Genomic DNA, 26,168 nt, shown 5'->3' on the forward strand with positions numbered 1-26,168 from the left:
AAGAGTTAGAAAGTGACTAGAATCAATCTGTTGAGTCTATGAAATCATTCAAATCTGTTGAGTCACTAACATATGAGAGCAACAAAATGAAACCATCATCTTCTTTAATTTCTGTTGAAGGATGGAGTCATTAAATGAAATGCACTGGTCAGGGAGACAAAGTATTGGGAATTGGGACAAGTTAGTTTTTCACTCAACAAAACAAATGAAGTTTACTAGTTCATGTTTGATTTGCAGCTGAAAATGTTACAATGTGTGTTTTAATGCAAATCTAACAGGTAAAAGTAAAATAAACATAAAAACAAGGATCTTAATATGTTTTGACAAAATTACTTTTGTGTCAAACGTAATTTTACAACAAAAACATAATTTTGCAATGATTCCTAAACATGTAGTTAGTGTGGTGTCATGTTATGTCATGAAACTTTTCTTCGCCTTCATGCATATTTACAATATATGGTTGATCAACAATTGAAGTTGAGAGTTTTATTCATTTAGTGTTTCAGATGTTTGAAAGGGAAACAAAGCATACAAAGCCTGATATGAGTTAGGACTATGTGGGTCACCATGGATGATGTCATGGATGCTCAGTGGGTTTATGATAATTATAGGGATGAGAGTTATTTGAGGAGGGTTGTTATGCCATTGGAGATACTTCTAACTAGCTATAAGAGGCTTGTTGTCAACGATTCTGCTGTTAGTGCTATTTGTTATGGTGCTAAGTTCATGATTCCTAGATTAATTTTAAACTTAGTCACAATAGGGCATTTACCATTACTATATGGTAGAATTAGATTAAATTTTGAAAGCTGATCAATTACATCCTCACCTACTATGGTTCCTTCACAGTTATATCTTGATGTTTAAGAATGTTTTTTTTTTTTTGCTTCCTCATGGTTGTAAGTAATTTAGTGGTCATGTTTTGGTTCTCCAATGTTAGAAATTGGAATTAGAATCATTTTGATTTTATAAATACTTTTCTTTTTACTTATGCTTCCATTTTTTTTTAACTTCATAGATACATAAGTAACATTACCTTTCTATGTGGAAACCATTAAAGTAGACAACTAACACAAGTATGTTTATATTATGTCACAAAGTTGTCTATTGTACCAGACCTAAATTATTCTAGGCTAGTATAAAACAACTTATGCCAAAGAGGAGATTTTATTGAAGGTTTTTACTCCATCTCATTCTAACATGCAAATTTGATTCTTAAAATTCATTTTTTATGTGATTGTTTGACTACTTCATGGATTTTACTTGAACAATGACATAAATAACTCTAGACTTGTTGGATCTTATTTTTAGTAAACAGTGTGTACAAAATAGGAGGGCTGTTGAAGGTTTCTTCTCCATGTCATTTTAGCATATATATGCCCGTTCTAAACTTGATAGCATTTGTGATGTGATTGTATGCATCACTCGATTGCATGTCACCTTTTGAAACTTTAAATTTGGTTCTTTTGAAATTTGTTAACAAGAAATAGGTAATCTAGAATAGTCTACCAGCTAGGATTTTTCTGAAATTGCAATGAAGGTTAACAGATGCTTATTTAGGTTTGAAAATGGTCTTGAGAACAAAAATAGTTCAGGATGCAAAATGAATCTAATTTTCCCTTGATTGAGGTTTGGGATTGAGTAAGTGAAGTGGAAATATGGTTGCTGCAATGCAAGGTCTGAACCATGCTAGTTACCCTTGATGGGATTTTGTTCATTGGTTACATGATTGGTTCTTGATAGTGCATCAATACTTGTAACTTGACCCTTTTAGACTTGTGAAAAGTTGCCTTTTATATTGCAGGGTAACATGTATGTTCTTGGATTTTGAATAGCAAGATGTATGTTTCGGTTATTGTTGTTAGAATAATGTAGTTTAAGTATCACATTTTTAATGGATTCGTTTATATTGTAGGCAATATAAAAAATCATTAGCAACCTACTGCTTATGGTCTAGAATGATCATCTCAATTCATATATATGACCCAATTTTACTTGATATATCCAAGTTTGTCTTATATCTCACTTAGCATTGAAATATTTAATTTGTAGGCACTATTTGTCTTCTATATTGATCATCATCACAGGTATGAAAGTTTTTCATAAACTTTTGATGCTCATTTTTGTTACCAATGCCTTTGTATGTTGTTGTCTGTGATTAATGTACTTTGCTTTATATACAACTTTTGTTCATCATGAGTAACCTTAGATTCCCATTTGAGATTGAATACAATGATTCTTGTGGATAGTTTGCATTAATCGTTGTATTGAATCTTGAATTGTCCATTTGGACAGTTTGGGAAAAGTCATATTTTTATGGCAGATTCATGCATTAAGGTTAAGATTGTTGAATTTGATGAAATTTCATAAAAATGCATTTTTAGTTGTTCTCTGAGTGCATACTTGATTGTCGGGGAATTAATGTCACTGCTTTCATGTCATGTGTCGCAACCTACCCTTTTGAGGGCGAGCGAGGCGAGGCTTACGGGTGCGTCTTCCAAAGGAGGAAAATGCGCGGAGTCGCCACCAACGTTTATTTGTAGAAAACGTCGGAAAAACCGAAGGAAACCGGTCATGAAGAATATTCCAGATTCGGGAGTTGTATTTACGTTTGAGGAAGGTATTAGCACCTCTCATGTTTGTCTCAAAGGACAACAACCTTAATTTTAGAATTGTGTGAAATTGTGTACCTAAACTTTTATTTCTTTTTTATTTTTGAGGTCGACAAAAGCGGGGCTCTTGCTCCTACGTACCCTCCATCGAAGAGGAAATCAGACCTACATAGTTTTTTCTTAAGGGGGAATCAAGCGATTCTTTTTACTTGGAAGGAGGTCCTTTTTAAGGCGTTGGACCTTAAAATGACCCATTTTTACTTGGTGAGAAGAACTGAAGTATCGAACCTTAAAATCCTTTTTAGTGATTTTTTGCGGACAAGCTTGACTTTGCGAGTTGATTTTAGCCTTAGTTTCACTTTAGTTATTAGTCAATTCAATTAGGAAAGAGAAATTCCAAAGAGAAACGTCCGATTGATTTTTTTGGTTTATTTTACTAAAAGATAATTTTTGATTATTATATTATTATTTTACCTCTTTTTGGTTTCCAACGTGGTTACGACATGACCGAACGGTCGGATTTCATTTTAACAGAAATTAACGGATATTACAAATCAAATGATCGGTGGAAATTTATATTATTTTTTTATTAGACGAGAAAATGACTTAAGTAAATGACTAAAGCACGTCAAAAGGGGGTACAGAAAGTAAATGAAATGAGAATAAAAGTACGCGAAACAAATGGGGACCACCACAGGTACATAGAATGAATTGAAAAGTTCGATTTCGGAAACTTACCGATTGTAGACCGAAGAACGAACGATGAACGACGAAGAACGGTTGAAAATCTTTGCGAAATCACCCACGGAAACGTTACGGAAGCGCCTCGGCTTGGATTTTATTCACATAAACAATTTTTCTCACTAATTTTAAGTGATTACGAAGTACCAGAAGGGCTGAACCCCTTTCACCTTCACTCCTCCCTCTATTTATAGGAAAATAGGGGAGGAGCTTGCCACCCAGCTCGCCCAGGCGAGCCAGGTTGCTTCCTCCAGAAGCAACCGCCATCTAGAGGAACATCCTGGAAGGCCCAAGTGGGCCTGGTTGCTATTTGCACCTTTTTTTTTTACTAAATACACCCCTTTGCTTTTTTGGTGATTCTTTTTCCGTAACGTTACGAAACTTTACGAATTTCGTAACAATACTTGTTTTCTTTCCGTAAGGTTACGGAACCTTACGAGTCATGTAATTACTCCTTTTTTAGCTTTCGGAATGTTACGGAAACTCACAGATTGCGTAACAATACTTCCTTTTGATTTCCGGCATGTTACGGAATTTCACGGATTGCGTAACAATGCTTCCTTTTGATTTCCGGAATGTCTCGGAACTTCACGTATTGTGCAACAAAGGGTGCCAAATACCTTGAAGCGGTCAACCAAAGGTTGCATGCCATCAAACAATAGTCCCCGAACGAAATTAGGGTATGACATCATGTACTTAGAGATCAATGCGAAATGCTGCCGAAATTTTGTCAAATTTAACAAAAGAGACTTAACCTTGACATATGAATCTACCATAAAAAATATCTTCCTGAATGGGATAGGGCCACACCTTTAATGAAAAAGTGAGATTTTCATGCATCGAATAACTTTGTGAGTATCACAGAGTTATTATTTAGATGGATCGAAGTTGGATGAACGAAAGTCGCATGAGCCCTACGTATGAGAAATTTTTTGTCCGTGCATAAATTGTTTGAATGGGAAACGCCAAATACTCGATGGCATACAGGAGCATCTGTTGCATGATGGAATTAAGAAGAATTATACAACATGGATATGACATGGTGAATTGACAGACATGCATAGTGGGTCCCAATCTAAACCGTTTGATGTAGAAATGGGAGATCGCTTGGAGGATATGATTCGTGATCTTGGACAAGAGTCTTTTCAACAAGCACATGCCTTTATCTATGATACATTGCAAACTGATTCAAATAAGTCTTTGTATCCGGGGTGCAAGAATTCCTTGACATTGTTGTCAGCGGTGTTAAGTCTGGTTAATGTGAAGGCCATATATGGGTGGAGTGACAAAAGCTTTAGTTCACTGCTTCAAGTAGTGCATGATATGCTTCCAGAGGAATACCCATTGCCAAAAAGTTACTATCAGGCCAAAAAGATATTGTGTCCGATGGGTATGGAGTATTAGAAGATTCATACTTGCCCTAATGACTGCATACTGTACAAACATGAGTTTGAAAAAAATGCACAAATGCCCTAGGTGTGGGGTATCATGGTACAAAGTGAAGGATGACGACGACAGTAGTAGTGACGAAAACTCAAAGAAGGGCCCCCCAATGAAGGTGTTGTGGTATCTTCTGATCATTCCAAGGTTTAAGCGTCTATTTGCTAATGGAGACGATGCAAAAGACCCATGGCATGCAAATGGGAGAAACTACGATGGAACGGTCCGTCATCTGGCTAATTCTTCTAGTGGAAGAAGATTGATCGTTTGTATCTGGATTTCGGCAAAAAGTCAAGAAATCTTAGACTTGGACTAGCCACTGATGGAATGAATCCATATGACAATTGTCATACCCTAATTTCGTCCGGGGACCTTTGCTCGATGACGTGTGACCATTCTTTGGTCCTCGTGAGGTGCTTGGCACCCATCATTAGGCGATTTGTGAAATTCCAAGACATGCCGAAAAACCAAAAAAAATATTGATGCACAATCCGTAAGTTTCCGTGACACACCGGAAATCAAATGGAAGCATCGTTGCATAATTAAGTGAGGTTCCGTAACATTCCGTAAGTCAAAAAGGGGATGATTATGTAATCCGCAAGGTTCCGTAACATTACGGAAAGAAAACAAGTATCGTTACGAAATTCGTAAGTTTCCGTAACTTTACGAAAAAAGAATCACCAAAAAACAGCAGAGGGGGGTGTACTTAGTAAAAATGGGGGTGCAAATAGCACCCAGGCCCATTTGGGCCCTCCAGAAGATTCCTCCAGAAGGCGGTTGCTTCTGGAGGAAGCAACCCTGCTCGCCTGGGGGAGCTGGGCGGCAACCGCCTCCCCTATTTTGCTATAAATAGGGGAGGAAGTGAAGAAGAAAGGGGTTCAGCCCCTGAGGCACTTTTCTCTCTTTCGAATTTGCTTGGAAAAATTGTTTCCGTGAAGAAAATCTAAGCCGAGGCGCTTCCGAAACGTTTCCGTAACGTTTTCCGTGAGGAATTTCGCAAAGATTTCAACCGTTCTTCGACGTTCTTCATTCGTTCTTCATCGTTCTTCGATCTTCAACGGGTAAGTACCTCGAACCAAGCTTTTCGATTCATTCTATGCACCCATGGTGGTCCACATTGCGTTTCGTGCATTTTTACTCTCGTTTTGTTTACTTTTTATACCCCCTCTTGACGTGCTTAAGCCGTTTTACTTAAGTCATTTCTCGCTTAACTTAAAAATAAAATAAATTTCCACCGAACGTTTGAATTATATTATCCGTTAACTTCGGTTAAAATCAATTCCGACCGTTCGGTCGTGCCGTAACCACGTTGGAAATCAAAAAGAGGTAAAAATAATATAATAATCAAAAAATATCTTTTTAGTAAAATAAAGCGGAAAATCAATCGGACGTTTTCTCTTTGGGATTTCTCATTCTTAATCGAATTGATTAATAACTAAGGTGAAACTAAGGCTAAAATCAACTCGCCTAGTCAAGCTCGTCCACAAAAATAGGCTTTTGAAGTTTGTCATTTCAATTTCTCACTAAGTAAAATGGATCATTTTTAAGGTCCAACGCCTTAAAATGATCACCACTTAAGTAAAAAAGAATCACTTGATAAAAAGAACTACGTAGGTCTGATTTTCTCATCCCAAATTGAGGAATACGTAGGAGCAAAGGGAAACACCCTTGTCGACCACAAAAAAGAAAAAAATATAAAAAGGGTATAAAGGATATAAGAACATAAAAGGGAACATAAAAATCAAAGTCATGTTTGCACATTCGATTAAAGGCTGCCGTCCCTTGGGACGGGCGTGTGGGGTGCTAATACCTTCCCCGTGCGTAAATACAACTCCCGAACCTTTCACTAAAAAGTTCGTAGATCGCGTCTTTTCCGGTTTTTCCGACGTTTTCCTCAAATAAACGTTGGTGGCGACTCCGCGCGTATTCCTTTCGTGGAACACGCATCCCGCGAGTCACGCGTCGCCCTCCCGCCGAAGGGTAGGTTGCGACAGTTGGCGACTCCACTGGGGACTATTTTTAGAGAGTTAGGCCATTTAATCTTGTGCAATGTTTTATCATGACTTTCTCCTTTGTTGGTTTCCCTTTATTTGTCTTATGTTCTTGTGTATATAAACTTTTTGTTGCTTTTAGTGTGTTTTAGAATGTATGCATGAGGTAAATATTTATTCATTTGATGCACACAAACACTAACACTATTTGCATACACTGTGAGTGAAAAAGGGCCCTATACCCGGGTTCATGGGAACATAAGGAGTGGAGGTGAATCTGTGATCATGCTAGGTCTCCGACTTGCTTGATTACAGTGAACCCTCATCTAGAGCTTTTCTCTTTGAAAACTTATTGTTGCTAGTAGTCCCTACTGCTGCAATATGTTCTTCGAAGGGGATGATACCTCTAGAAACCATCAAGAGAGATATGACTACCTTGGGGATTATTGCTAAAAGCCTTGTTAGTTCTCTCCCTTATAGGTCCCTTAAATAGGGGCACGAAGCAAACACGCTGCGTGCCATTTTTCACACTGCCATGCATGAGTATCATACACCCGTTCGCTTATGTTCGGTAAATATTGTCATACTGTGCACATTCCCGCATTGTGTCTTTTGCATAGGCATTGCATATGGGTTCTGTCTTGATCCCTGCTGTAAACCAACCAACGGAGGGTCCGTGTCGCCTTCTTAAAAACGTGCGTTGGGGCATTTCGCTACCCCTAGACATCGTATCTAAGAAGGGGACAAATTCCCCGGACCCCCGTATTCGTAAATTGCATCTGTGTCATATGCATTTCTTCATGCATTCATCCATCCCACCCATGAGATATCGGAGTTTTGATTTGCACCAGCTTTTGTCTCACTTTAGTAAGCATGGGAACAAATCAAACCGGCAAGAGGTTCTACCAAGTCAAGGTCAAAAGCCCAGATACCACCAGCATCAAGGAATTAGGGCGGTTGATGGAACCCCTCCAAATGCAAGCCTTCCGCAAGACTTACGGAAAGATCTTAGAGTTGACCATAGCAGAAGTGTCCATAGAAGCCATTGCATCACTCACCCAATACTACGACCAGCCTTTGAGATGCTTCACATTCGGAGACTTCCAATTAGTACCAACCATTGAAGAATTTGAAGAAATTCTAGGATGTCCTCTCGGGGGAAGAAAACCATATCTTTCCTCCGGATGTCTCCCCTCCTTGAGCAGAATTGCAACTGTGGTCAAGGATTCCGCAAGAGGTTTGGACCGCATAAAACAGACTCGGAACGGCATAGCGGGCCTACCACAGAAGTACCTAGAAGACAAAGCGAGGGGTATGGCCAATCAAGGAGAATGGGTCCCGTTTATGGATGTGTTAGCTTTGCTAATTTTTGGGGTCGTCCTCTTTCCAAACGTGGATGGTTTGGTAGGCCTAGCAGCGATCGACGCTTTCCTTGCCTACCACCATAGCAAGGAAAGTCCGGTGGTAGCTGTCTTGGCAGATCTATTTGACACATTTGACCGAAGGTGCGAGAAGAGTAGCGCACGGATCATCTGTTGCTTACCCGCCCTCTGTGTTTGGTTGGTTTCACACTTGTTCCAACAAGACACAAGACATCCATGTCCGCTCCTGAGCCATCGCTCGTGTACTGAAAAGAGGAGAATGGATTGGGACCAGCTCTTGGCCGGGATAGGAAGTAGAACAATCAGTTGGTTCCCCCGATGGAAGGAAGGAAGAGAAGGAGTCCTTTTCTCATGTGGAAGATACCCAAACATTCCGCTGGTAGGAACGAGGGGTTGTATTAATTACAATCCCACGCTCGCTATAAGACAACTAGGGTACCCCATGAGGGGAGCACCGACGGAAGAAAGCATGTCTCCTTTCCTTGTGAGGGATCTCGGCGCACAAAATTCCAAGACTATACAAAGAATCCATAAGGCATGGGAAACCCCGTTAAGGAAAGATCAAGAGCTTAGAGGCATTCGTAATGGCATCATTGGTGGGTACCACGAATGGCTGAAAGTTCGCATACGAGGTTTAGATTGGCTCGCCAAGTTAAAAGTCGTCAGCGAAGAGAATTTTGAAGCACCGGAAGAGGACGAGGAAGTCCAAGCTCTCAAAAGCGAGTTAGGAAAGGCAAAACTCGCCAAGGAGAAGTTCAAGTTGGCTGCTACACACGTTCGGAAGGAGTGTGCCGGGTTACGGGAAGAGAATGCAATTACCGCAAGAGCCCTTGAACGAGAGACCAAGAGGGCTCGCAAGGAAGAGTATGGCCGGAACAAATTTCGCGGAGCTCTATGGGGTAGCAATAGTGAACTCAAGTTGCGAAGGGAAGAAAGGGACCAGTCGCGAGCACATAGCATGGTTCTGAAAGAGGAGTTGATTGCTTGTTCAAGGTCCAAAAGAAGCTTGTCTCAGCGTTTATGCGAGACAGAGACCAACATGTTAGCTATCATCGCCAAGTACGAAGAAGAGTTAGGTCTAGCCACGGCCCACGAGCATAGAATCGCGGATGAGTATGCTCAAGTATATGCGGAAAAAGAGGCTAGAGGAAGGGTGATCGACTCTTTACACCAAGAGGCAACCATGTGGATGGATCGGTTTGCTCTTACCTTGAACGGGAGTCAAGAACTTCCCCGATTGTTAGCCAAGGCCAAGGCGATGGCAGACACCTACTCCACCCCCGAAGAGATTCATGGGCTTCTCGGCTATTGTCAGCATATGATAGACTTAATGGCCCACATAATTAGAAATCGTTAGGAAACTTGTATGGTCTCTTAGACCTTGACTAGATATGACTTCCTTTTTGAAATAAAATGAGTTGGTCCCATGTTTCTACTCCAAAAAAAACTTGTGCAAATCAAATCACTCCTACATCTCATCTCTAGCATGCATTTTCTTCCTTTACCCACTCCTCACGTTTGGTTTTTTAGGGAAAAAACACCATAACTAAACGCGCCGCAAGGGATCCCTATCGCACCAGATCCAAATCTAGAACGATGGGTGATCAAGAGGAGACACAGGAACAGATGAAAGCCGACATGTCGGCTCTGAAAGAACAAATGGCCTCCATGATGGAGGCCATGTTAGGTATAAAACAGCTCATGGAGAAGAACGCGGCCACTGCCGCCGCTGTCAGTTCGGCTGCCGAAGCAGACCCGACTCTCTTGGCAACTACGCACCATCCTCCCTCAAACATAGTAGGACGGGGAAGGGACACACTGGGGCACGATGGCAGCCCTCACCTGGGATACAACCGAGCGGCTTACCCTTATGGATTGCCGCCCAACTATTCACCACCCATCTTGCAAGAAGATGCGGGCCACACTGCTTCTCCCGTCCATGAAAAAGAGCCTCCTCAGCAGCCCGACGAAGTCCATAAAGACCCTCAAGATTATGCTCGGAGGGATGTCGAGTTTTATCCCCCGATCCCCGAAGGGCCGGCACCAGGCACGTTGCCCCAACCCAACATCGCAGCATCGCCAATAGTTTTGTCTATGGAAGGGCCGCCCCCGGCAACTGAAGAAAGGAGGAAGCTCGATCTCCTTGAGGAAAGATTGAGGGCTGTGGAAGGATTTGGGGACTATCCGTTTGCAGACATGACGGATCTTTGCTTAGTACCCGATGTTGTTATTCCCCCGAAGTTCAAAGTGCCGGACTTCGACAAGTATAAAGGGACGACTTGTCCCAAAAACCATCTCAAGATGTACTGCCGTAAGATGGGCGCTCATTCTAAAGATGAAAAGCTGTTGATACACTTCTTTCAGGATAGCTTGGCCGGAGCTGCGGTAGTGTGGTACACTAATTTGGAAGCTTCCCGTATCCGTACTTGGAAGGATCTGATTACCGCCTTCCTAAGGCAGTATCAGTACAATTCTGATATGGCTCCTGACCGTACTCAACTGCAGAATATGTTTAAGAAAGAGGGTGAAACCTTTAAAGAATATGCGCAGCGATGGAGGGATTTGGCGGCACAAGTAGCTCCTCCCATGGTTGAGAGAGAGATGATCACCATGATGGTAGACACTCTGCCAGTGTTCTACTATGAGAAGCTAGTGGGTTACATGCCGTCCAGCTTTGCGGATCTGGTGTTTGCCGGGGAAAGAATCGAGGTTGGATTGAAGAGAGGAAAGTTTGATTACGTTTCCTCCACAAACGTGAACGCCAAAAGAATCGGGGCAACAGGGGCAAAAAGGAAGGAAGGAGATGCCCATGCCGTCTCTTCAACACCCGCATGGGTCAAACCCCAGCAAACACCTCATGGTACCCATCAGTACGCGCAACATCACCCAAGCTTCTCGGCTCATGCTGGGAACGCCTCTAGCTCAACACCCGTGCAGCCTAAGGCACCCACCCAGAGGGAAGCTCCCCAAGTTCCAACTCCGAACACGGCTCGACCGGCCGGTAATTCCAACACGACAAGGTACTTCCCTCCAAGGCCATTGCCGGAATTCACCCCGCTCCCGATGACGTACGAAGATCTTCTACCATCCCTCATCGCCAATCATTTGGCCGTGGTAACTCCCGGAAGGGTCCTCGAACCCCCTTTCCCGAAGTGGTATGACCCTAATGCAACTTGCAAGTACCATGGGGGTGCCCCGGGGCATTCCGTCGAAAAATGCTTGGCCCTTAAATACAAGGTCCAACATCTAATGGATGCCGGATGGCTGACTTTCCAAGAGGATCGGCCCAATGTGAGGACCAACCCGCTCGCCAATCATGGAGGGGGAGCAGTTAATGCAGTTGAATCCGATAGGCCCCACAGGTCCAAACCTTTAGGAGATGTGGCAACCCCTAGGAGGTTTATCTTTGAGGCCCTACAAAAGGGAGGTGTAATTCCCCATAGTGGGTGTAAGGAGGATTCCTGTCTGCTACATTCCGGCGAGATGCATGACATGGAGACGTGTTTGGAAGTAGAGGAATTGTTACAACGGATGATAGACCAAGGTCGACTAGAAGTCGGCATTAAAGGAAAAGAAGAGCAGCATATATGCATGCAATCTACGGAGGGGAGCGGTGTTGCGAAGCCCAAACCCTTGGTGATATACTTCACTAAAAGTGCAGCCTCGCAAAAGCCCGGGCACCCCTTAATGGCCAAACCTGTTCCTTTCCCGTACCAAAATAGTCACGCGGTCCCGTGGAAATATACACCTCCGGGGAAGAAGGAAGAAGAAGTCACTGACGTCAGCTCGCTGTCAGCTAAAGTAACAAATATCACGGGGCTGAGCGGTGTGACCCGTAGTGGTCGTGTGTTCGCACCTCCGGACCTACCAGTCCAACCTGCCGACGTCAAAGGAAAAGGAAAAGTGGTGGAGGAACAAGATGGCGAAGCACCCCACGCTTCGAATAAAGATATGCCAGCAAAGGGGCCCCCAGAGAAAAGGGATGGTAGAAAGGAGGTGTCGCTAGAGGAAGCCAGCGAGTTCCTTCGGATAATTCAGCAGAGCGAATTCAAGGTTATCGAACAGCTCAACAAAACCCCGGCTAGGGTCTCGCTGCTAGAGTTACTTATGAGCTCCGAGCCTCATCGGGCTCTGCTAGTAAAAGTGCTGAACGAGGCTCACGTGGCCCAAGATATTTCGGTAGAAGGTTTCAGAGGGCTGGTCAACAATATCACTGCCAACAACTATCTTGCCTTCGCCGAAGAAGAAATCCCCGCCGAGGGGAGAGGGCATAATAAGGCTTTACACGTATCAGTCAAGTGTATGGACCATATCGTGGCCAAGGTACTCATCGATAATGGTTCCAGTTTAAACGTGATGCCTAAGAGCACTTTGGACAAGTTACCATTCAATGCTTCCCATTTAAAACCAAGTTCAATGGTGGTTCGGGCCTTCGACGGCACTCGCCGAGAGGTTAGGGGAGAGATCGATCTCCCAGTACAAATAGGCCCTCACACCTGTCAAGTTACCTTCCAAATAATGGATATTAACCCCCCCTACAGCTGCCTGTTGGGGCGCCCTTGGATCCACTCAGTAGGAGTTGTGCCTTCTACACTCCACCAAAAGCTGAAATTCGTAGTGGAGGGGCACTTGGTCATCGTGTCAGGCGAGGAAGATATCTTGGTAAGCTGCCCATCCTCCATGCCTTATGTGGAAGCCGCAGAAGAATCGTTAGAAACCGCTTTCCAGTCTTTTGAGGTGGTCAGCATTTCCTCCGTGGACTCCCTCTTTGGGCAACCTTGTCTGTCCGATGCGGCGGTAATGATGGCCCGAGTTATGTTGGGGAACGGTTATGAACCCGGGATGGGTTTAGGCAAAGACAATGACGGCATAACTAGCCTGATAAAAACCCAAGGAAATCGTGGGAAGTATGGTTTAGGCTATAAGCCCACTCAGGCGGACATGAAAAGAAGCATCGCGGGAAGGAAGAACAGTGGTCAGAGCTCGCGTTGGAGACAAGAAAGTGAAGGAAGCCCGCCCTGCCACATAAGTAGAAGCTTTATAAGTGCGGGTCTGGGAGACGAAGGTCAAGTGTTCGCGATATGTGAAGATGATGTTCCAAGTACTTCGGATTTGGTCCGACCATGCCCTCCTGATTTCCAGCTGGGAAATTGGCGAGTGGAGGAACGCCCCGGCATTTACGCAACAAGCATAATGTAAACCTTTACGGTTTTAAAAGCTCTATAGTTGGGCCTAGGCTTTAGAGTTTTCATTTTGTTAAGGCTTTGTGTCTTTTGTTTTTGAATTTATAATACAAGGATCTTTCTTCATCTGTTCCTGGTCTCTACCCATTCTCATTCATTTGCATGTTTACTTCTTTTTCTGAAACGGCAGATTCGATGACGAGTCCCCCGAAGGTACTAATACCTGGGACCCGTCTATCAACTTCGAGCAAGAAATGAACCAAACGGAAGATGAAGGAGATGAGGATGTGGGACTTCCTTCGGAACTAGAAAGAATGGTCGCCCATGAGGACCAAGAAATGGGGCCTCATCAAGAAGAAACAGAGCTAGTAGACTTAGGAATTGGCAGTGGAAAGAGGGAAGTAAAGATAGGTACAGGCATTACCGCACCTATCCGTGAAGAATTAATAACCCTGCTAAAAGACTACCAAGACATCTTTGCTTGGTCATACCAAGATATGCCCGGTTTGAGTTCTGACATTGTGCAGCACCGATTGCCTCTAAATCCCGGGTGTTCCCCAGTAAAACAGAAATTGAGGAGGATGAAGCCCGAAACGTCCTTGAAGATAAAAGAAGAAGTGAAGAAGCAGTTTGACGCTGGATTTCTGGCCGTCGCTCGGTATCCAGAATGGGTTGCCAACATCGTACCAGTTCCTAAAAGGGTGGGAAAGTACGAATGTGTGTAGATTACCGGGACCTGAATCGGGCCAGTCCCAAGGACAATTTTCCGTTACCACACATCGATATCCTCGTAGATAACACGGCCAATTTCGCTTTATTTTCCTTCATGGATGGTTTCTCTGGTTACAATCAGATAAAGATGGCGCCCGAGGATATGGAAAAGACTACTTTCGTCACCCTGTGGGGAACGTTCTGTTACAAGGTGATGTCCTTTGGACTCAAGAATGCCGGGGCAACTTATCAACGGGCCATGGTAGCTTTGTTCCATGATATGATGCATCAAGAGATCGAGGTCTACGTGGACGACATAATTGCTAAATCTAAATCTGAGGAAGAACACCTTGTCAACCTGCGGAAATTGTTCGAAAGGCTTAAGAAATATCAATTAAGGTTGAACCCCGCTAAGTGTACCTTTGGGGTCAAATCAGGGAAATTGCTTGGTTTCGTTGTAAGCCAGAAAGGGATAGAGGTAGACCCCGAAAAAGTGAAGGCTATCCTTGAGATGCCAGAACCCCGTACAGAGAGGCAAGTCCGAGGTTTCCTGGGGCGCTTGAATTATATTGCCAGATTCATATCGCAGCTCACCGCCATTTGTGAGCCGTTGTTTAAACTCTTGCGTAAAAACCAAACTGACCGGTGGAATGAGGATTGCCAAGAGGCTTTTGGAAGGATCAAAAAGTGCCTAATGAATCCTCCCGTGCTTATGCCACCAGTACCTGGAAGGCCTCTCATTTTGTACATGACAATCTTGGACGAGTCAATGGGGTGTATGCTGGGGCAACATGACGAATCTGGGAAGAAAGAGCGCGCTGTTTACTACCTAAGTAAGAAGTTCACGACCTGTGAGATGAATTACTCCTTGCTCGAAAGAACGTGTTGTGCTTTAGTATGGGCATCCCATCGCTTAAGGCAGTACATGCTGAGCCATACTACCTGGTTGATATCCAAAATGGACCCAGTTAAGTACATCTTTGAAAAGCCCGCTCTCACAGGACGAATCGCCCGGTGGCAAGTCTTGCTATCTGAGTTTGATATAGTCTACGTCACCCAAAAGGCGATAAAAGGAAGCGCTTTGGCAGATTATTTGGCTCAACAGCCTCTTAACGACTACCAGCCCATGCATCCGGAATTCCCGGATGAGGACATCATGCCCTTGTTCGAGGAAAAGTTGGACGAAGATCGGGACAAATGGACTGTATGGTTTGACGGAGCGTCAAACATTCTAGGTCATGGCGTTGGGGCAGTGTTGATCTTCTCCGGACAATCAATGTGTACCTTTCACAGCCAGGCTAGGATTCGACTGCACCAACACATGGCCGAATATGAAGCATGTGCCCTAGCCGTCCAGGCAGCAATTGACTCCGATGTCAAACTACTCAGGGTGTACGGCGACTCAGCGTTGGTAATCCATCAGCTGAGAGGAGAATGGGAAACTAGAGATCCCAAGCTGATACCCTACAAAGCCTACATCAAGGAGTTGGCTGAGACTTTCGATGAGATCTCCTTCCATCATGTTCCCCGCGAGGAAAATCAAATGGCGGATGCACTTGCTACATTGGCATCTATGTTCCAGCTAACACCGCACGGGGACCTACCCTACATTGAATTTCAGTGTCGTGGCAAACCCGCACATTGTTGCCAAGTGGAAGAGGAACGGACGGAAAGCCCTGGTATTACGACATCAAGCGATATGTCGAAAGCAAAGAATACCCGCCAGAGATTGCCGACAACGATAAAAGGACATTGAGGAGGTTGGCAGCCAGTTTCTTCATGAGCGGAGGCACACTGTATAAGAGAAATCACGACATGACACTCCTGCGATGTGTGGATGCCAAGGAGGCAAATCACATGATCGAGGAAGTCCATGAGGGCTCGTTTGGAACGCACGCCAACGGCATGCTATGGCCAGGAAGATCTTAAGAGCAGGTTATTACTGGCTTACCATGGAAAGTGATTGTGTGTCCATGTGAGGAAGTGCCACAAATGTCAAGCATTCGCGGATAATGTCAATGCCCCACCGCATCCTCTGAATGTCATGTCGCGTAGTGGTGTCGTGTTCGCACCTCCGGAACTACCAGTCCAACCTGCCGACGTCAAAGGAAAAGGAAAAGTGTGGAGGAACAAGATGGCGAAGCACCCACGCTTCGAATAAAATATGCCAGCAAAGGGTGGCCCCAGAGAAAAGGGATGGTAGAAAGGAGGTGTCGCTTAGAGGAAGCCAGCGAGTTCCTTCGGATAATTCAGCAGAGCGAATTCAAGGTTATCGAACAGCTCAACAAAACCCCGGCTAGGGTCTCGCTGCTAGAGTTACTTATGAGCTCCGAGCCTCATCGGGCTCTGCTAGTAAAAGTGCTGAACGAGGCTCACGTGGCCCAAGATATTTCGGTAGAAGGTTTCAGAGGGCTGGTCAACAATATCACTGCACAACACTATCTTGCCTTCGCCGAAGAAGAAATCCCCCGAGGGGAGAGGGCATAATAAGGCTTTACACGTATCAGTCAAGTGTATGGACCATATCGTGGCCAAGGTACTCATCGATAATGGTTCAGTTTAAACGTGATGCTAAGAGCACTTTGGACAAGTTACCATTCAATGCTTCCCATTTAAAACCAAGTTCAATGGTGGTCGGGCCTTCGACGGCACTCGCCGAGAGGTTAGGGAGAGATCGATTCCAGTACAAATAGCCCTCACACCTGTCAAGTTACCTTCCAAATAATGGATATTAACCCCCCCTACAGCTGCGTTGTTGGGGCGCCTGGATCCACTCAGTAGGAGTTGTGCCTTCTACACTCCACAAAAGCTGAAATTCGTAGTGGAGGGCACTTGTCATCGTGTCAGGCGAGGAAGATATCTTGGTAAGCTGCCCATCCTCCATGCCTTATGTGGAAGCCGCAGAAGAATCGTTAGAAACCGCTTTCCAGTCTTTGAGGTGTCAGCATTTCCTCCGTGGACTCCCTCTTTGGGCAACCTTGTCTGTCCGATGCGGCGAGTAAATGATGGCCCGAGTTATGTTGGGGAACGGTTATGAACCCGGGATGGGTTTAGGCAAGACAATGACGGCATAACTAGCCTGATAAAAACCCAAGGAAATCGTGGGAAGTATGGTTAGGCTATAAGCCCACTCAGGCGGACATGAAAAGAAGCATCGCGGGAAGGAAGAACAGTGGTCAGACTCGCGTTGAGACAAGAAAGTGAAGGAAGCCCGCCCTGCAATAAGTAGAAGCTTTATAAGTGCGGTCTGGGAGACGAAGTAAGTGTTCGCGATATGTGAAGATGATGTTCCAAGTACTTCGGATTTGGTCCGACCATGCCCTCCTGATTTCCAGCTGGGAAATTGGCGAGTGGAGAACGCCCCGCATTTACGCAACAAGCATAATGTAAACCTTTACGGTTTTAAAAGCTCTATAGTTGGGCCTAGGCTTAGAGTTCATTTTGTTAAGGCCTTTGGTGTCTTTTGTTTTTGAATTTATAATACAAGGATCTTTCTCATCTGTTCCTGGTCTCTACCCATTCTCATTCATTTGCATGTTTACTTCTTTTCTGAAACGGCAGATTCGATGACGAGTCCCCCGAAGGTACTATACCTGGGACCCGTCTATCAACTTCGAGCAAGAAATGAACAAAACGAAGATGAAGGTAAATTAGAAATCGTTAGGAAACTTGTATGGTCTCTTAGACCTTGACTAGATATGACTTCCTTTTTGAAATAAAATGAGTTGGTCCCATGTTTCTACTCCAAAAAAAACTTGTGCAAATCAAATCACTCCTACATCTCATCTCTAGCATGCATTTTCTTCCTTTACCCACTCCTCACGTTTGGTTTTTTAGGGAAAAAACACCATAACTAAACGCGCCGCAAGGGATCCCTATCGCACCAATCCAAATCTTAGAACGATGGGTGATCAAGAGGAGACACAGGAACAGATGAAAGCCGACATGTCGGCTCTGAAAGAACAAATGGCCTCCATGATGGAGGCCATGTTAGGTATAAAACAGCTCATGGAGAAGAACGCGGCCACTGCCGCCGCTGTCAGTTCGGCTGCCGAAGCAGACCCGACTCTCTTGGCAACTACGCACCATCCTCCCTCAAACATAGTAGGACGGGGAAGGGACACACTGGGGCACGATGGCAGCCCTCACCTTGGGATACAACCGAGCGGCTTACCCTTATGGATTGCCGCCCAACTATTCACCACCCATCTTGCAAGAAGATGCGGGCCACACTGCTTTCTCCCGTCCATGAAAAAAGAGCCTCCTCAGCAGCCCGACGAAGTCCATAAAGACCCTCAAGATTATGCTCGGAGGGGATGTCGAGTTTTATCCCCCGATCCCCGAAGGGCCGGCACCAGGCACGTTGCCCCAACCCAACATCGCAGCATCGCCAATAGTTTTGTCTATGGAAGGGCCGCCCCCGGCAACTGAAGAAAGGAGGAAGCTCGATCTCCTTGAGGAAAGATTGAGGGCTGTGGAAGGATTTGGGGACTATCCGTTTGCAGACATGACGGATCTTTGCTTAGTACCCGATGTTGTTATTCCCCCGAAGTTCAAAGTGCCGGACTTCGACAAGTATAAAGGGACGACTTGTCCCAAAAACCATCTCAAGATGTACTGCCGTAAGATGGGCGCTCATTCTAAAGATGAAAAGCTGTTGATACACTTCTTCAGGATAGCTTGGCCGGAGCTGCGGTAGTGTGGTACACTAATTTGGAAGCTTCCCGTATCCGTACTTGGAAGGATCTGATTACCGCCTTCCTAAGGCAGTATCAGTACAATTCTGATATGGCTCCTGACCGTACTCAACTGCAGAATATGTTTAAGAAAGAGGGTGAAACCTTTAAAGAATATGCGCAGCGATGGAGGGATTTGGCGGCACAAGTAGCTCCTCCCATGGTTGAGAGAGAGATGATCACCATGATGGTAGACACTCTGCCAGTGTTCTACTATGAGAAGCTAGTGGGTTACATGCCGTCCAGCTTTGCGGATCTGGTGTTTGCCGGGGAAAGAATCGAGGTTGGATTGAAGAGAGGAAAGTTTGATTACGTTTCCTCCACAAACGTGAACGCCAAAAGAATCGGGGCAACAGGGGCAAAAAGGAAGGAAGGAGATGCCCATGCCGTCTCTTCAACACCCGCATGGGTCAAACCCCAGCAAACACCTCATGGTACCCATCAGTACGCGCAACATCACCCAAGCTTCTCGGCTCATGCTGGGAACGCCTCTAGCTCAACACCCGTGCAGCCTAAGGCACCCACCCAGAGGGAAGCTCCCCAAGTTCCAACTCCGAACACGGCTCGACCGGCCGGTAATTCCAACACGACAAGGTACTTCCCTCCAAGGCCATTGCCGGAATTCACCCCGCTCCCGATGACGTACGAAGATCTTCTACCATCCCTCATCGCCAATCATTTGGCCGTGGTAACTCCCGGAAGGGTCCTCGAACCCCCTTTCCCGAAGTGGTATGACCCTAATGCAACTTGCAAGTACCATGGGGGTGCCCCGGGGCATTCCGTCGAAAAATGCTTGGCCCTTAAATACAAGGTCCAACATCTAATGGATGCCGGATGGCTGACTTTCCAAGAGGATCGGCCCAATGTGAGGACCAACCCGCTCGCCAATCATGGAGGGGGAGCAGTTAATGCAGTTGAATCCGATAGGCCCCACAGGTCCAAACCTTTAGGAGATGTGGCAACCCCTAGGAGGTTTATCTTTGAGGCCCTACAAAAGGGAGGTGTAATTCCCCATAGTGGGTGTAAGGAGGATTCCTGTCTGCTACATTCCGGCGAGATGCATGACATGGAGACGTGTTTGGAAGTAGAGGAATTGTTACAACGGATGATAGACCAAGGTCGACTAGAAGTCGGCATTAAAGGAAAAGAAGAGCAGCATATATGCATGCAATCTACGGAGGGGAGCGGTGTTGCGAAGCCCAAACCCTTGGTGATATACTTCACTAAAAGTGCAGCCTCGCAAAAGCCCGGGCACCCCTTAATGGCCAAACCTGTTCCTTTCCCGTACCAAAATAGTCACGCGGTCCCGTGGAAATATACACCTCCGGGGAAGAAGGAAGAAGAAGTCACTGACGTCAGCTCGCTGTCAGCTAAAGTAACAAATATCACGGGGCTGAGCGGTGTGACCCGTAGTGGTCGTGTGTTCGCACCTCCGGACCTACCAGTCCAACCTGCCGACGTCAAAGGAAAAGGAAAAGTGGTGGAGGAACAAGATGGCGAAGCACCCCACGCTTCGAATAAAGATATGCCAGCAAAGGGGCCCCCAGAGAAAAGGGATGGTAGAAAGGAGGTGTCGCTAGAGGAAGCCAGCGAGTTCCTTCGGATAATTCAGCAGAGCGAATTCAAGGTTATCGAACAGCTCAACAAAACCCCGGCTAGGGTCTCGCTGCTAGAGTTACTTATGAGCTCCGAGCCTCATCGGGCTCTGCTAGTAAAAGTGCTGAACGAGGCTCACGTGGCCCAAGATATTTCGGTAGAAGGTTTCAGAGGGCTGGTCAACAATATCACTGCCAACAACTATCTTGCCTTCGCCGAAGAAGAAATCCCCGCCGAGGGGAGAGGGCATAATAAGGCTTTACACGTATCAGTCAAGTGTATGGACCATATCGTGGCCAAGGTACTCATCGATAATGGTTCCAGTTTAAACGTGATGCCTAAGAGCACTTTGGACAAGTTACCATTCAATGCTTCCCATTTAAAACCAAGTTCAATGGTGGTTCGGGCCTTCGACGGCACTCGCCGAGAGGTTAGGGGAGAGATCGATCTCCCAGTACAAATAGGCCCTCACACCTGTCAAGTTACCTTCCAAATAATGGATATTAACCCCCCCTACAGCTGCCTGTTGGGGCGCCCTTGGATCCACTCAGTAGGAGTTGTGCCTTCTACACTCCACCAAAAGCTGAAATTCGTAGTGGAGGGGCACTTGGTCATCGTGTCAGGCGAGGAAGATATCTTGGTAAGCTGCCCATCCTCCATGCCTTATGTGGAAGCCGCAGAAGAATCGTTAGAAACCGCTTTCCAGTCTTTTGAGGTGGTCAGCATTTCCTCCGTGGACTCCCTCTTTGGGCAACCTTGTCTGTCCGATGCGGCGGTAATGATGGCCCGAGTTATGTTGGGGAACGGTTATGAACCCGGGATGGGTTTAGGCAAAGACAATGACGGCATAACTAGCCTGATAAAAACCCAAGGAAATCGTGGGAAGTATGGTTTAGGCTATAAGCCCACTCAGGCGGACATGAAAAGAAGCATCGCGGGAAGGAAGAACAGTGGTCAGAGCTCGCGTTGGAGACAAGAAAGTGAAGGAAGCCCGCCCTGCCACATAAGTAGAAGCTTTATAAGTGCGGGTCTGGGAGACGAAGGTCAAGTGTTCGCGATATGTGAAGATGATGTTCCAAGTACTTCGGATTTGGTCCGACCATGCCCTCCTGATTTCCAGCTGGGAAATTGGCGAGTGGAGGAACGCCCCGGCATTTACGCAACAAGCATAATGTAAACCTTTACGGTTTTAAAAGCTCTATAGTTGGGCCTAGGCTTTAGAGTTTTCATTTTGTTAAGGCTTTGTGTCTTTTGTTTTTGAATTTATAATACAAGGATCTTTCTTCATCTGTTCCTGGTCTCTACCCATTCTCATTCATTTGCATGTTTACTTCTTTTTCTGAAACGGCAGATTCGATGACGAGTCCCCCGAAGGTACTAATACCTGGGACCCGTCTATCAACTTCGAGCAAGAAATGAACCAAACGGAAGATGAAGGAGATGAGGATGTGGGACTTCCTTCGGAACTAGAAAGAATGGTCGCCCATGAGGACCAAGAAATGGGGCCTCATCAAGAAGAAACAGAGCTAGTAGACTTAGGAATTGGCAGTGGAAAGAGGGAAGTAAAGATAGGTACAGGCATTACCGCACCTATCCGTGAAGAATTAATAACCCTGCTAAAAGACTACCAAGACATCTTTGCTTGGTCATACCAAGATATGCCCGGTTTGAGTTCTGACATTGTGCAGCACCGATTGCCTCTAAATCCCGGGTGTTCCCCAGTAAAACAGAAATTGAGGAGGATGAAGCCCGAAACGTCCTTGAAGATAAAAGAAGAAGTGAAGAAGCAGTTTGACGCTGGATTTCTGGCCGTCGCTCGGTATCCAGAATGGGTTGCCAACATCGTACCAGTTCCTAAAAAGGGTGGGAAAGTACGAATGTGTGTAGATTACCGGGACCTGAATCGGGCCAGTCCCAAGGACAATTTTCCGTTACCACACATCGATATCCTCGTAGATAACACGGCCAATTTCGCTTTATTTTCCTTCATGGATGGTTTCTCTGGTTACAATCAGATAAAGATGGCGCCCGAGGATATGGAAAAGACTACTTTCGTCACCCTGTGGGGAACGTTCTGTTACAAGGTGATGTCCTTTGGACTCAAGAATGCCGGGGCAACTTATCAACGGGCCATGGTAGCTTTGTTCCATGATATGATGCATCAAGAGATCGAGGTCTACGTGGACGACATAATTGCTAAATCTAAATCTGAGGAAGAACACCTTGTCAACCTGCGGAAATTGTTCGAAAGGCTTAAGAAATATCAATTAAGGTTGAACCCCGCTAAGTGTACCTTTGGGGTCAAATCAGGGAAATTGCTTGGTTTCGTTGTAAGCCAGAAAGGGATAGAGGTAGACCCCGAAAAAGTGAAGGCTATCCTTGAGATGCCAGAACCCCGTACAGAGAGGCAAGTCCGAGGTTTCCTGGGGCGCTTGAATTATATTGCCAGATTCATATCGCAGCTCACCGCCATTTGTGAGCCGTTGTTTAAACTCTTGCGTAAAAACCAAACTGACCGGTGGAATGAGGATTGCCAAGAGGCTTTTGGAAGGATCAAAAAGTGCCTAATGAATCCTCCCGTGCTTATGCCACCAGTACCTGGAAGGCCTCTCATTTTGTACATGACAATCTTGGACGAGTCAATGGGGTGTATGCTGGGGCAACATGACGAATCTGGGAAGAAAGAGCGCGCTGTTTACTACCTAAGTAAGAAGTTCACGACCTGTGAGATGAATTACTCCTTGCTCGAAAGAACGTGTTGTGCTTTAGTATGGGCATCCCATCGCTTAAGGCAGTACATGCTGAGCCATACTACCTGGTTGATATCCAAAATGGACCCAGTTAAGTACATCTTTGAAAAGCCCGCTCTCACAGGACGAATCGCCCGGTGGCAAGTCTTGCTATCTGAGTTTGATATAGTCTACGTCACCCAAAAGGCGATAAAAGGAAGCGCTTTGGCAGATTATTTGGCTCAACAGCCTCTTAACGACTACCAGCCCATGCATCCGGAATTCCCGGATGAGGACATCATGCCCTTGTTCGAGGAAAAGTTGGACGAAGATCGGGACAAATGGACTGTATGGTTTGACGGAGCGTCAAACATTCTAGGTCATGGCGTTGGGGCAGTGTTGATCTCTCCGGACAATCAATGTGTACCTTTCACAGCCAGGCTAGGATTCGACTGCACCAACAACATGGCCGAATATGAAGCATGTGCCCTAGCCGTCCAGGCAGCAATTGACTCCGATGTCAAACTACTCAGGGTGTACGGCGACTCAGCGTTGGTAATCCATCAGCTGAGAGGAGAATGGGAAACTAGAGATCCCAAGCTGATACCCTACAAAGCCTACATCAAGGAGTTGGCTGAGACTTTCGATGAGATCTCCTTCCATCATGTTCCCCGCGAGGAAAATCAAATGGCGGATGCACTTGCTACATTGGCATCTATGTTCCAGCTAACACCGCACGGGGACCTACCCTACATTGAATTTCAGTGTCGTGGCAAACCCGCACATTGTTGCCAAGTGGAAGAGGAACGGGACGGAAAGCCCTGGTATTACGACATCAAGCGATATGTCGAAAGCAAAGAATACCCGCCAGAGATTGCCGACAACGATAAAAGGACATTGAGGAGGTTGGCAGCCAGTTTCTTCATGAGCGGAGGCACACTGTATAAGAGAAATCACGACATGACACTCCTGCGATGTGTGGATGCCAAGGAGGCAAATCACATGATCGAGGAAGTCCATGAGGGCTCGTTTGGAACACACGCCAACGGGCATGCTATGGCCAGGAAGATCTTAAGAGCAGGTTATTACTGGCTTACCATGGAAAGTGATTGTTGTGTCCATGTGAGGAAGTGCCACAAATGTCAAGCATTCGCGGATAATGTCAATGCCCCACCGCATCCTCTGAATGTCATGTCCGCCCCTTGGCCTTTCTCCATGTGGGGAGTAGATGTCATCGGGGCCATTGAGCCCAAGGCCTCGAATGGTCATCGCTTCATCCTCGTAGCAATAGATTATTTCACCAAGTGGGTCGAGGCGGCTTCATATACCAATGTCACGAGGAATGTGGTGGTCAGGTTCATTAAGAAGGAGATCATCTGCCGATATGGTTTGCCAAGGAAGATTATCACGGACAACGGCACCAACCTGAATAATAAGATGATGGGGGAAATGTGCGAGGAGTTTAAAATCCAGCATCACAATTCCACACCCTACCGGCCAAAGATGAATGGAGCCGTGGAAGCCGCCAATAAGAATATCAAAAAGATTATCCAAAAGATGACCGTGTCATACAAGGATTGGCACGAGATGCTCCCATTCGCGTTACACGGTTACCGGACTTCAGTACGAACGTCAACTGGGGCAACGCCGTTCTCATTGGTATATGGGATGGAGGCGGTGTTACCATTTGAGGTAGAAGTCCCGTCATTAAGGATCTTGGCAGAATCCGGATTAAAGGAATCAGAGTGGGCTCAAACACGCTACGATCAGCTCAACCTCATTGAGGGTAAGCGCTTAACGGCCATGAGTCATGGGCGCTTATACCAGCGAAGAATGAAGAGTGCATTCGACAAGAAAGTACGCTTACGCAAGTTCCATGAGGGAGACCTTGTGCTAAAGAAAATGTCCCATGCTGTCAAGGACCATCGAGGGAAATGGGCCCCGAACTACGAAGGGCCTTTTGTTGTGAAGAGGGCTTTTTCCGGAGGAGCCCTGGTGCTTACCAACATGGATGGCGAAGAGCTACCTTCACCCGTGAACTCTGATGTCGTCAAACAATATTATGCTTAGAAGCTGGGGCAATTAAGGATGTCGCTGCATGTTCTCTATCTTTATGCGTTTTCTAGATTTCCCCCCAGGATTTTCCGGTCTGTTGTATCTCTTGTTACGATCTTTCAGAGAAATAAACATGGATTTGAGGCTTTTAGTCCTCACGTTAGTTTCACACCTTGCGTTAATTTGTGATCGCCTGAGCCCTTCCGCTCAGTTCATGGGATCCCCCAAGCGCTTAATTAGAATTGAACCTGAACCAACTTTCCCTAAATTTTCTGCGTTTGAAAACATCCATGCATACGCATACGCATACGCATGTATATTGTTGTGGTAAAACAGGGGCAGGATCACCTTGGGCTACCTTCTGGAGGGGAGACAAAACATGAACGGCAGAAACCAATCAAGGTAGGGTAATGATGCGGTCAAGATTGGCCATACCTGGTTGTTTATTACTTGCAGGTACTTAAAGATGAACGCAAGCGGGGATGGGGTCACGACCGACCGATCGTTGCCCTTGCTCTGTGCGAAACAAGCAGGGAATGTCGCTGCAAGGCAGCCCCGTATCCTTTGTATTTTGCAGCTTTCTTTTACTATTTGCTTGTTTTAAAAAGGAAAAGAGTAATAATAAAATAAGTAATCAACGCCTAATTCTAACCTAAGTAAGTTCAAGTTAGGCAAAATGCTAATCCATGAGAAGGGAGGGGACATGGTTAATGTTCCCCTCAAAAAAAAAAAAAAAAAAAAAAAAATGCATGCAGGTTAGCTCGCCTGGGCGAGCTGGGCTCGCCTGGGCGAGCCACCCCTGCACCAAATTATAAAAATGACGAAAGGGGGGGCGTTTTTACGTTCAAAAACCTCTTTTCCCCCCTTTCAAAAGCCATACCCACGGGATTGACGAATTTGCAGCCCTAGGGTCATCCTTTTTCGCATTTTTTGATTCCGTTTTGCGCTTTTGTTCATCACCAACAAGTAAGTATTCCATCCCTAAGCTTTCT

At 45.6% G+C, this 26,168-nt stretch overlaps 1 pseudogene; it reads left to right on the plus strand.

Moving 5' to 3' along the window:
* Positions 1–567: 567 nt before the first annotated feature.
* Positions 568–25,191, plus strand: LOC114397304 (annotated as a pseudogene).
* The last annotated feature ends 977 nt before the right edge of the window (positions 25,192–26,168 follow it).

Source organism: Glycine soja, chromosome 18 (assembly GCF_004193775.1).
Source record: "Glycine soja cultivar W05 chromosome 18, ASM419377v2, whole genome shotgun sequence".
NCBI lineage: Eukaryota > Viridiplantae > Streptophyta > Magnoliopsida > Fabales > Fabaceae > Glycine > Glycine soja.